Below are 13091 nucleotides of genomic sequence, written 5' to 3' on the forward strand. Positions count from 1 at the left end.
CACAGAGAGAGACAGTCTGACGGTGTACGCAGAGAGAGAGAGAGACAGTCTGACGGTGTGCGCAGAGAGAGACAGTCTGACGGTGTGCGCAGAGAGAGAGAGAGACAGTCTGACCGTGTGCGCAGAGAGAGAGAGAGAGACAGTCTGACGGTGTGCGCAGAGAGAGAGAGAGAGACAGTCTGACGGTGTGCGCAGAGAGAGAGACAGTCTGACCGTGTGCGCAGAGAGAGAGAGAGAGACAGTCTGACGGTGTGCGCAGAGAGAGAGACAGTCTGACCGTGTGCGCAGAGAGAGAGAGAGACAGTCTGACCGTGTGCGCAGAGAGAGAGAGAGACAGTCTGACCGTGTGCGCAGAGAGAGAGAGAGACAGTCTGACGGTGTGCGCAGAGAGAGACAGTCTGACGGTGTGCGCAGAGAGAGAGAGAGACAGTCTGACGGTGTGCAAAGAGAGAGAGAGAGACAGTCTGACGGTGTGCGCAGAGAGAGAGAGAGACAGTCTGACGGTGTGCGCAGAGAGAGACAGTCTGACGGTGTGTGCAGAGAGAGAGAGAGACAGTCTGACGGTGTGCGCAGAGAGAGAGAGAGAGACAGTCTGACGGTGTGCGCAGAGAGAGAGAGAGACAGTCTGACGGTGTGCGCAGAGAGAGAGAGAGAGACAGTCTGACGGTGTGCGCAGAGAGAGAGACAGTCTGACCGTGTGCGCAGAGAGAGACAGTCTGACCGTGTGCGCAGAGAGAGAGAGAGACAGTCTGACGGTGTGCGCAGAGAGAGAGACAGTCTGACGGTGTGCAGAGAGAGAGAGACAGTCTGACGGTGTGCGCAGAGAGAGAGAGACAGTCTGACGGTGTGTGCAGAGAGAGAGAGACAGTCTGACGGTGTGCGCAGAGAGAGAGACAGTCTGACGGTGTGCGCAGAGAGAGACAGTCTGACGGTGTGCGCAGAGAGAGAGAGACAGTCTGACGGTGTGCGCAGAGAGAGAGACAGTCTGACGGTGTGCAAAGAGAGAGAGAGAGAGACAGTCTGACGGTGTGCGCAGAGAGAGAGACAGTCTGACGGTGTGCGCAGAGAGAGAGAGAGACAGTCTGACGGTGTGCGCAGAGAGAGAGACAGTCTGACGGTGTGCGCAGAGAGAGAGAGAGACAGTCTGACGGTGTGCGCAGAGAGAGAGAGAGACAGTCTGACGGTGTGCGCAGAGAGAGAGACAGTCTGACCGTGTGCGCAGAGAGAGAGAGAGAGACAGTCTGACGGTGTGCGCAGAGAGAGAGAGAGACAGTCTGACCGTGTGCACAGAGAGAGAGAGAGAGACAGTCTGATGGTGTGCGCAGAGAGAGACAGTCTGACGGTGTGCGCAGAGAGAGAGAGAGACAGTCTGACCGTGTGCACAGAGAGAGAGGGAGAGACAGTCTGACGGTGTGCGCAGAGAGAGAGAGAGAGACAGTCTGACGGTGTGCGCAGAGAGAGAGACAGTCTGACCGTGTGCGCAGAGAGAGAGAGAGAGACAGTCTGACGGTGTGCGCAGAGAGAGAGACAGTCTGACCGTGTGCGCAGAGAGAGAGAGAGACAGTCTGACCGTGTGCGCAGAGAGAGAGAGAGACAGTCTGACGGTGTGCGCAGAGAGAGAGAGAGACAGTCTGACGGTGTGCAAAGAGAGAGAGAGAGACAGTCTGACGGTGTGCGCAGAGAGAGAGAGAGACAGTCTGACGGTGTGCGCAGAGAGAGACAGTCTGACGGTGTGTGCAGAGAGAGAGAGAGACAGTCTGACCGTGTGCGCAGAGAGAGAGAGAGAGACAGTCTGACGGTGTGCGCAGAGAGAGAGAGAGAGAGACAGTCTGACGGTGTGCGCAGAGAGAGAGAGAGAGACAGTCTGACGGTGTGCGCAGAGAGAGAGACAGTCTGACCGTGTGCGCAGAGAGAGACAGTCTGACCGTGTGCGCAGAGAGAGAGAGACAGTCTGACGTGTGCGCAGAGAGACAGTCTGACGGTGTGTGCAGAGAGAGAGAGAGACAGTCTGACGGTGTGCGCAGAGAGAGAGACAGTCTGACGGTGTGCGCAGAGAGAGAGACAGTCTGACGGTGTGCGCAGAGAGAGAGAGAGACAGTCTGACCGTGTGCGCAGAGAGAGAGACAGTCTGACGGTGTGCGCAGAGAGAGAGACAGTCTGACGGTGTGCAAAGAGAGAGAGAGAGACAGTCTGACGGTGTGCGCAGAGAGAGAGACAGTCTGACGGTGTGCGCAGAGAGAGAGACAGTCTGACGGTGTGCAGAGAGAGAGAGAGACAGTCTGACGGTGTGCGCAGAGAGAGAGAGCAGTCTGACGGTGTGCGCAGAGAGAGAGACAGTCTGACGGTGTGCGCAGAGAGAGAGACAGTCTGACGGTGTGCGCAGAGAGAGACAGTCTGACCGTGTGCGCAGAGAGAGAGAGAGACAGTCTGACGGTGTGCGCAGAGAGAGAGAGAGACAGTCTGACGGTGTGCGCAGAGAGAGAGAGAGACAGTCTGACGGTGTGCGCAGAGAGAGAGACAGTCTGACGGTGTGCGCAGAGAGAGAGAGAGAGACAGTCTGACGGTGTGCGCAGAGAGAGAGACAGTCTGACGGTGTGCGCAGAGAGAGAGACAGTCTGACGGTGTGCGCAGAGAGAGAGAGACAGTCTGACGGTGTGCGCAGAGAGAGAGACAGTCTGACGGTGTGCGCAGAGAGAGAGAGACAGTCTGACGGTGTGCGCAGAGAGAGAGACAGTCTGACGGTGTGCGCAGAGAGAGAGACAGTCTGACGGTGTGCGCAGAGAGAGAGAGAGACAGTCTGACGGTGTGCGCAGAGAGAGAGACAGTCTGACGGTGTGCGCAGAGAGAGAGAGAGACAGTCTGACGGTGTGCGCAGAGAGAGAGAGAGACAGTCTGACGGTGTGCGCAGAGAGAGAGAGAGACAGTCTGACGGTGTGCGCAGAGAGAGAGACAGTCTGACGGTGTGCTGAGAGAGAGAGAGAGACAGTCTGACGGTGTGCGCAGAGAGAGAGACAGTCTGACGGTGTGCGCAGAGAGAGAGAGAGAGACAGTCTGACGGTGTGCGCAGAGAGAGAGAGAGACAGTCTGACGGTGTGCGCAGAGAGAGAGAGAGACAGTCTGACGGTGTGCGCAGAGAGAGAGAGAGAGACAGTCTGACGGTGTGCGCAGAGAGAGAGACAGTCTGACGGTGTGCGCAGAGAGAGAGAGAGACAGTCTGACGGTGTGCGCAGAGAGAGAGAGAGACAGTCTGACGGTGTGCGCAGAGAGAGAGAGACAGTCTGACGGTGTGCGCAGAGAGAGAGACAGTCTGACGGTGTGCGCAGAGAGAGAGACAGTCTGACGGTGTGCGCAGAGAGAGAGAGAGACAGTCTGACGGTGTGCGCAGAGAGAGAGACAGTCTGACGGTGTGCGCAGAGAGAGAGAGAGACAGTCTGACGGTGTGCGCAGAGAGAGAGACAGTCTGACGGTGTGCGCAGAGAGAGAGAGACAGTCTGACGGTGTGCGCAGAGAGAGAGAGACAGTCTGACGGTGTGCGCAGAGAGAGAGAGAGACAGTCTGACGGTGTGCGCAGAGAGAGAGAGACAGTCTGACGGTGTGCGCAGAGAGAGAGAGAGACAGTCTGACGGTGTGCGCAGAGAGAGAGACAGTCTGACGGTGTGCGCAGAGAGAGAGAGAGACAGTCTGACGGTGTGCGCAGAGAGAGAGAGAGACAGTCTGACGGTGTGCGCAGAGAGAGAGAGACAGTCTGACGGTGTGCGCAGAGAGAGAGAGACAGTCTGACGGTGTGCGCAGAGAGAGAGAGAGACAGTCTGACGGTGTGCGCAGAGAGAGAGAGACAGTCTGACGGTGTGCGCAGAGAGAGAGAGAGACAGTCTGACGGTGTGCGCAGAGAGAGAGAGAGACAGTCTGACGGTGTGCGCAGAGAGAGAGAGACAGTCTGACCGTGTGCGCAGAGAGAGAGAGACAGTCTGACGGTGTGCAAGAGAGAGAGAGACAGTCTGACGGTGTGCGCAGAGAGAGAGAGAGACAGTCTGACGGTGTGCGCAGAGAGAGAGAGAGACAGTCTGACGGTGTGCGCAGAGAGAGAGAGACAGTCTGACGGTGTGCGCAGAGAGAGAGAGAGACAGTCTGACGGTGTGCGCAGAGAGAGAGAGAGACAGTCTGACGGTGTGCGCAGAGAGAGAGAGAGACAGTCTGACGGTGTGCGCAGAGAGAGAGAGAGAGAGTCTGACGGTGTGAGAGAGAGAGAGACAGTCTGACGGTGTGCGCAGAGAGAGAGAGAGACAGTCTGACGGTGTGCGCAGAGAGAGAGAGACAGTCTGACGGTGTGCGCAGAGAGAGAGAGAGACAGTCTGACGGTGTGCGCAGAGAGAGAGAGACAGTCTGACGGTGTGCGCAGAGAGAGAGAGAGACAGTCTGACCGTGTGCGCAGAGAGAGAGAGACAGTCTGACGGTGTGCGCAGAGAGAGAGAGAGAGACAGTCTGACCGTGTGCGCAGAGAGAGAGACAGTCTGACGGTGTGCGCAGAGAGAGAGAGAGACAGTCTGACGGTGTGCGCAGAGAGAGAGAGACAGTCTGACGGTGTGCGCAGAGAGAGAGAGAGACAGTCTGACGGTGTGCACAGAGAGAGAGAGAGAGACAGTCTGACGGTGTGCGCAGAGAGAGAGAGAGAGACAGTCTGACGGTGTGCGCAGAGAGAGAGAGACAGTCTGACGGTGTGCGCAGAGAGAGAGAGAGAGACAGTCTGACGGTGTGCACAGAGAGAGAGAGAGAGACAGTCTGACGGTGTGCGCAGAGAGAGACAGTCTGACGGTGTGCACAGAGAGAGAGACAGTCTGACGGTGTGCGCAGAGAGAGAGAGAGAGACAGTCTGACGGTGTGCGCAGAGAGAGAGACAGTCTGACGGTGTGCGCAGAGAGAGAGAGAGAGACAGTCTGACGGTGTGCGCAGAGAGAGACAGTCTGACCGTGTGCGCAGAGAGAGAGAGAGACAGTCTGACGGTGTGCGCAGAGAGAGAGAGAGAGACAGTCTGACCGTGTGCGCAGAGAGAGACAGTCTGACGGTGTGCGCAGAGAGAGAGAGAGAGACAGTCTGACGGTGTGCGCAGAGAGAGAGAGAGAGACAGTCTGACGGTGTGCGCAGAGAGAGAGAGAGAGAGAGAGAGAGAGACAGTCTGACGGTGTGCGCAGAGAGAGAGAGAGAGAGAGAGAGACAGTCTGACGGTGTGCGCAGAGAGAGAGACAGTCTGACGGTGTGCGCAGAGAGAGACAGTCTGACGGTGTGCGCAGAGAGAGAGAGAGACAGTCTGACGGTGTGCGCAGAGAGAGAGAGAGAGACAGTCTGACGGTGTGCGCAGAGAGAGAGAGAGAGAGAGAGAGAGAGAGACAGTCTGACGGTGTGCGCAGAGAGAGAGAGAGACAGTCTGACGGTGTGCGCAGAGAGAGAGAGAGAGAGAGAGAGAGAGAGAGACAGTCTGACGGTGTGCGCAGAGAGAGAGAGAGAGAGAGAGAGACAGTCTGACGGTGTGCGCAGAGAGAGAGAGAGACAGTCTGACGGTGTGCACAGAGAGAGAGAGAGAGAGAGAGAGAGTCTGACGGTGTGCACAGAGAGAGAGAGAGACAGTCTGACGGTGTGCGCAGAGAGAGACACAGTCTGACGGTGTGCGCAGAGAGAGAGACAGTCTGACGGTGTGCGCAGAGAGAGAGAGAGAGACAGTCTGACCGTGTGCGCAGAGAGAGAGACAGTCTGACGGTGTGCGCAGAGAGAGAGAGAGAGAGAGAGAGAGAGAGAGAGAGAGAGAGAGACAGTCTGACGGTGTGCAGAGAGAGAGAGAGAGAGAGAGAGAGAGAGAGAGAGACAGTCTGACGGTGTGCACAGAGAGAGAGAGAGAGAGAGAGAGAGAGAGAGACAGTCTGACGGTGTGCACAGAGAGAGACACAGTCTGAGTTGATGGGATAGATACACGCGTAAAAGAATTCAACCCAGGAGCAGAATTAGGCCATGCCCACTGTGCCTTAGCCTTTTAATACCCTGGGTGTTTCAATGAGCTAGCCCGTCATTCTTCTGAACTGCTGCGGTACAGTGCCACGGCCATCAAATGCTCCTCATTGATTAAATGAATGAGGATAAGTTTGAAGCACACTGAGTCAATTCTGATACAAATTGAGAAAGGAAGTTTACCAGAACTGCTGAATCCAATACTGCCGTGTTCCTCAATCTTGTGGTTGGATCGATTGGACAGAGTGGGAGTGAGGGAGAGAATTAAAGTAACCAACAACTTGAAGGTCAAAGGTCAAAATTCAAAAGTCAAAACCAAAGTTCAAGGTCAAAGTTGAGTTTATTGCCATCTGCAGAAGATCATGTATGTACAGGGGCAATGAGAAAATTACTTGCAGCAGCATCATTGTCAAGAAATACAGAAGGACCCAACGGAGTACCTGGTGAGGCTCTGAAAACCTGTGCCAACCAACTAGCAGGAGTATTCAAGGACATTTTCAACCTCTCACTGCTATGGGCAGAAGTTCCCACTTGCTTCAGAAAGGCACAATTATACCAGTGTCTAAGAAGAATAATGTGGGCTACCTTAATGACTATCGCCTGGTAGCACTCACATCGACAGTGATGAAAGGCCTTGAGAGGTTGGTCATGACTGGACTGAACTCCTGCCTCAGCAAGGACCTGGACCCATTGCAATTTGCCTATTGTCACAATAGGTCAATGGCAGACACAATCTCAATGGCTCTCCACACGGCCTGAGACCACCTGGACAACACAAACACCTACGTCAGGATGCTGTTCATCGACTATAGCTCAGCATTTAATACCATCATTCCCACAATCCTGATTGAGAAGTTGCAGAACCTGGGCCTCTGTACCTCCCTCTGCAATTGGATCCTCGACTTCCTAACAGGAAGACCACAATCTGGATTGATGATAACATTCCTCCTCACTGACGATCAGCACTGGTGCACCTTAGGGGTTTGTGCTTAGCCCACTGCTCTACTCTATATACACACGACTGTGGCTAGCCATAGCTCAAATACCATCTATAAAATTGCTGACAATACAACCATTGTTGGTAGAATCTCAGGTGGTGACGAGAGGGTGTACAGGAGTGAGATATGTCAACTGGTGGAGTGGTGCCACAACAACAACCTGGCACTTAACGTCAGTAAGACGAAAGAGCTGACTGTGGACTTCAGGAGGGGTAAGATGAAGGAACACATACCAATCCTCAGAGGGATCAGAAGTAGAGAGAGTGAGCAGTTTCAAGTTCCTAGGTATCATGATCTCCGAGAATCTAACCTGGTCCCAACATATTGATGTAGTCATAAAGAAGGCAAGACAACGGCTATACTTCATTAGGAGTTTGAAGAGATTTGGTATGTCAACAAATACGCTCAAAAACTTCTATAGTTGTACTGTGGAGAGCATTCTGACAGGCTGCATCACTGTCTGGTATGGAGGGGCTACTGCACAGGACTGAAAGAAGCTGCAGAAGGTTGTAAATCTAGTCAGCTCCACCTTGGGTACGAGCCTACAAAGTAGCCAGGACATCTTCAAGAAATGGTGTCTCAGAAAGGCAGTGTCCATTATTAAGGACGTCCAGCACCCAGGGCATGCCCTTTTCTCACTATTACCATCAGGTAGGAGATACAGAAGCCTGAAGGCACACACTCAGCGATTCAGGAACAGCTTCTTCCCCTCTGCCATCTAATTCCTAAATTCACTTTGAAGCTTTGGACACTACCTCACATTTTTAATCTACCGTATTTCTGTATTTGCATATTTTTCAAAATCTATTCAATATATGTAATTGATTTACTTGTTTATTTTTTTTCCCTCTCTCTACTAGATTATTGCATTGAACTGCTGCTGCTAAGTTAATAAATTTCACGTCACCTGCCGGTGATAATAAACCTGATTCTGATTCTTTTGGCGTGTGCCTGCGTGCGTGCGAGTCTGCGTGTCTGCGTGTACTTGCGTTCGTGATGATGTCTTTTTCATGGCTTTTTACAAGGCGCGGAATGAGAGAGAGAGACTGTGTGGCACACCACTCCTCATACAGACATTTTCCCAGTAATTTCCCTTTATTTTACGAGGTCGAGTCGCGATCTCGACACTCAACCCGGCAGGGATGGAAAGCGTACTCGGGAGTGGGCCTGACTGGTTTCGAACCCAGGAACCTCTGCTCCCGGGTCCGGCACCGATGTCATTGCGCCACCAGCCGGCCCCTGATTCTGATTCTGAAATACCTTAATTATACACATTTTACATGAAGGAACACAATTAGAACGAAACAAAAACAAGATCCGTTTTAGTGCAAAGTGATCAAAGTGACGATGTTGCTAACTATAGTGATCCGCGTTGATTCAAGAGCAGAATGGTTGAAGGGAACTAACTGTGCCTCAACCTGCTGGTGTGAACACTCCTGGAAAGTGAGATCCACAAAGTAGACACCCACTGCACCTTCTTTAACTTGGTCCACCCACCACTTTCCTTCCCTCTCTGGTTCTAGCATCCGCACCTTCCTCCGTCTGTCACCTGACACCATCTGTCGATCACCCCTCTTCACTTCTATCCGTCCATTGCTCGCCAGCTCCTGCCACAGTCCTCCTCCTCCCTTTTCTATGTTGCCTCGCTCCCCTTCACACTCAATCCTGACGAAGGGTCTCGATCCGCAACGTTGACCTTTGCTCTGCCTCCACAGATACTAACCGGCCTGCTGAGCTTTTCCTGCAGTTTGTGTTCGGTCCAGAACCCAGCACCTGCAGCCTCTCGTGTATTCCGCTCTGCCACTCCTTTTTGAATGTTGCAGTGTGCCTCCCTTCCCCAGCAATGCGTCCTGAACCACAACGACACCTTCTCTGGCATGTACGTCCTTGCTCCTTTAATGCGGTTCTCTCTCCCAGTCTCCCTACCGGTGTATTGCACACAGATCTGGCTGCTCCGCCATAGGAAGGAAGTTGAGGCTTTGGAGAGGGTGCAGAAGAGGTTCACCGGGATGCTGCCTGGTTTAGAGAGTAGGTGCTATCACGAGAGGCTGGATAAAATTGGGTTGTTTTCTCTGGAGTGCTGGAGGCTGAGGGGAGATCTGATAGAGATCTGAGAGGCACAGATAGAGTGGACAGGGAGTATCTGTTTCCCAGGGTTTAAATGTCTAAAACCAGAGGGCATGCATTGAAAATGAGAGGAGGTAGGTTCAAAGGGGATGTGAGGGGTAAGTTTTTTTACTCAGAGAGTGGTGGATGACTGGAATGCGCTGCCTGGGATCGTGGTAAAGGCAAATACATGAGGTTTTTAAGAGACATTTGGATAGGCACGTGGATGTGAGGAAGATGGAGGGATATGGACATGGTGTAGGTAGGAGGAATTAGTGTTTGGGTGTTTTTGATTTGCTTTTTAGCTGGTTCAGCACAACATTGTGGGCCAAATGGCCTGTTACTGGGCTGTACTGTTCTGTGTTCAATTCTGTCTATAGCCTTTGCCATTTTAATCTCCCCGATCTGAACCTTTCATACCAGGATAATAACCGCAGTCTCTTCACATAACAGAAGTCCCTCATCTCTGGAAACATTTCAGTAAATCTCTTCTGTCTCCTCTCCAAATCATTCACATCTTCCCTAAAGTGTCATGCTTAGAACTGGACACAATACTCCAATTGTGGTTGAGCCAATGCTTTAGAAAGGTTGATCATGACTTCCTTGCTCTTAGATTAAATGCCTCTATTTATAAACCCTGGGTCTTGTGTGCCTTTTTAACCATTGCCCTGCTACTTTGAACAAACCATGCCAGGACTCACTGTACCTCTTGTAAAACTGTGCCCTTCTCAACACAGCCTCTGTCACCAAAATGAATGCATTTGGTCCACCATTTAACTGCAGCTCATTTGCATGCACCTCTGTGAAGTCTATTACCATCCTCCTCAGAGTTCACACCTCCAAGATTAGTTTCACATGCAAATTTGGAAATTATCTCCTGCACGCTCAAGTTGAAACAATTAGTATATTGAGAAAAGGCACTGATGCTAAGTATTGTGCCCAATGGATCTCCACAGGACCCATGCCTCCAGCCCCAAAACCCACCTTCCCCTTGTACTCTGTTTGCCTGTATCTCAGCCAGTTTGTTTCCTGTACTACTATAGCTCCTTTAATTCCAGGCATTCAGTCGCAACAACAAATTTATTACAAACACAAGAGAGTCTGCAGATGCTGGAAATCCAAAGCAACACATGCAGAATGCTGGAGGAGCTCAGCGGCTCGGCAGCATCTGTGGAAATGAATAAACAGTCGACGTTTCAGGCCAAGACCCTTCTTCAGGACTGAAGTGGAAGGGGGTGAGATACCAGAATAAAGAGGTGGGGGGTGGGGAAGGAAGATAGCTCAAAGGTGATGGGTGAAGCTGAGTGGGTAGGAAAGATAAAGGGCTGGAGAAGAAGGAATCTGATAGGGGAGGAAAGTGAACCACAGGAGAAAGGGAAGGAGGAGGTGAGAAGAGACCAGAGTGGGAACAGAAGAAGAGGGGATGGGGAGGAAAAAGCAAGTCTTTTTTACCGGAAGGAGAAAGTGATGTTCATGCCATCAGGTTGGAGACTGCCCTGACGGAGTACAAAGTGTCACTCCTGCATCCTGGGGGTGGGTGGCCCCATTGTGGCAAAAGAGGAGGTCACAGACCGACATGTCAGAACGGAAATGGGAATTGAAATTAAAATCTTTGACCGCTTGTTTATTCATTTCCATAAATGCTTCCTGACGTGCTGAGTTCCTCCGGCATTTTGTGTGTGTTGCAACAACTTTATTAGCAGCTCATCATTTGCTTTTCGGAAGCCTATATATATATATATATATAATATAGGCTTTTATATATATATATACATACACATACGCGTTATCTTCTCTCATCTGGAAGTAGGATCAAATTAGTTTTGTACGACTTCCTTTAACAAATGCAGGCTGGCTTTCTCTAATCTACTCACAGTTCTCCACCTGACTGCTAGTTTTGTCCCTGAGTATTAATTCCAGAACTTCACCCACTACAAAGGATAAAAGTGGCTACTCTGAAATCACTAGATTAGTCCTCCTTCCTTCTTCTGAACAAAGCTGCGACATTCACACTGTAATTATCACAGAATCGACTGATGTAGTATCCCAATCTGAAACATCAATGTTTCATTTCCCTCCACAGACGCAGCTCACTGAGACGTGCCAGCCGTTTGTTTTTACTCCAGATTCCAGCACCTGCACTCCCTTTTGTCTCAGAATCTACAGATGTCTGGGAGATTATAGGTACAGACCCTATAATTTCTTCCCTCATCTCCCGCAGAAGCCCTGTTGGCATCCTCACTGAGTGAGGCCTCCATTGGTCAAGGCCGACCACAGACGTTGTGTCCTAGCTGTCTAGGTACGCAAGTCAGGGCGGTACGATATGGAGAACAAGCTGTTGCCCATGCAGCAAACTCAACTTCACCACACATCTGATGAACCCAAAGGAACGGCAGAGACGGATACAGTTTGGTACTGGCAGTGTCACAGGAGTTGCCAGTCAGCATTGAACTTGATGTAGGACTGCCTTAGGGACTCCAGCTCCCGGTTTCTCCCTCGGGGTCTACTCCGAAGCCTTCCCCATGAGTGGGTATAGCCACAGGGCAGTGGACGCTTGCCATCAGAGTTTTCCTTCTCCTAGATGAGCTGCCAACCACAGCTGACAAGCCCCATCTGCCCGAAACGATCGGTTTTAAGGCTCCAGTAACCTGCCTTTGCCCCTTTTCCTGTCAGTAGAAACAGTTCTGCCAGGCTTAGCTAAGCCACACATGAAGGTCTGGAGCTGGACTTGGTTGTCAGAGGCTATTTGAGGCGCACGCCATTGGGAGGATTCGGTGGGAGCTTGTCCCCATTACCGCCGGCTGGTGGCGTAGTGGCATCAGCACCGGACTTTGGAGCGAAGGCTCCCGAGTTCGAATCCAGCCGGCTCCCTTGCATGCTTTCCATCTGTGCTGGGTTGAGCGTCAAGCTAGCAACTTGGCCTCGTAAAAATAAGAAAGCCTGCTAAAAAAACGCTGTCATGACGGCATCCTGATGATTCCACTCGGAGTTAAGGGCTTTCTTCTTCTGTCCCCATTACAACCTTAAGGACTGGGTCACTGGGCCTGGTGATATATCCATCCTAAGTACAGCTTCCCTTTAGTCCGTCTACTGTCCCATTACCAGAATCTCATGACATCTCTTGTGGAGAGGACCCAGGGGAAAGTGATAGGCAGGTGTGAAGAAGTAAAGGGCCAGAGTGTGAATAGAAGAAGAGGTGAGGGGGAAGAAAAAGAAAATTTATTTTTAACCAGAAGGAGAACTCAATATTCATGCCATCAGGTTGGATGCTACCTAGATGGAATATAAGGTGCTGCTCTTCGTGCTCAATGAAGACTGCTGTAAGATGCTTATTCACTACCTCAGCCTCCAGGGCTTCCACCAGCTCACCTATTCCTGATCGTGTGTTGACGGCGTAACTAATTACTGCCTTTCTCGCTGACTTGGGTGATTGTATGAGTAGGATCAGTGTGGGTGGTGAAAATAATGGTCTGCCCACTGAAAGAGTTGGCAGCCAACAGAGACCCGGATTCGATCCTGACCTTGGGTGCTGTCTGGGTGGAGTTTGCCCACTGTCCTTTCTCCCTGTGACGGGGTGGAGCTGGTCTCCCACATCTCAATGGCGTGAATGGGCCATGTAAATTGCCAGAGGTACGGTGAGGTGAAAGAGTCAAGTTTGTTGCCACCTACACAAGTTCATGAACGTGATGAAAAACTTACTTGCAGCAGCATTACAGGAACATAGCATCATATACACAACATTCAGAAGAACCACATATACTAAACATAAATTATACAAGAAAGAACACTTTAAAACAAAAAAAGTCTGTTGTAGTGCAATACAGAGTTGCTACACTGAGGGAGCGGCTGGGATTGTTCAGGTTGGTTCAAGAACGAAGTAGATGAATGAAAGTACCTGATTTTGAACCTGGTTCTGTGGGACTTCGGGCTTCTGTACCCCCTCCCCGCAGGCAGCGGCAAGAAGTCGGCATGGCCTGGGAGGTGGGGGTC

This window comes from Mobula hypostoma, chromosome 21 (genome assembly GCF_963921235.1).
Source record: "Mobula hypostoma chromosome 21, sMobHyp1.1, whole genome shotgun sequence".
NCBI classification, from domain to species: Eukaryota; Metazoa; Chordata; class Chondrichthyes; order Myliobatiformes; family Myliobatidae; genus Mobula; species Mobula hypostoma.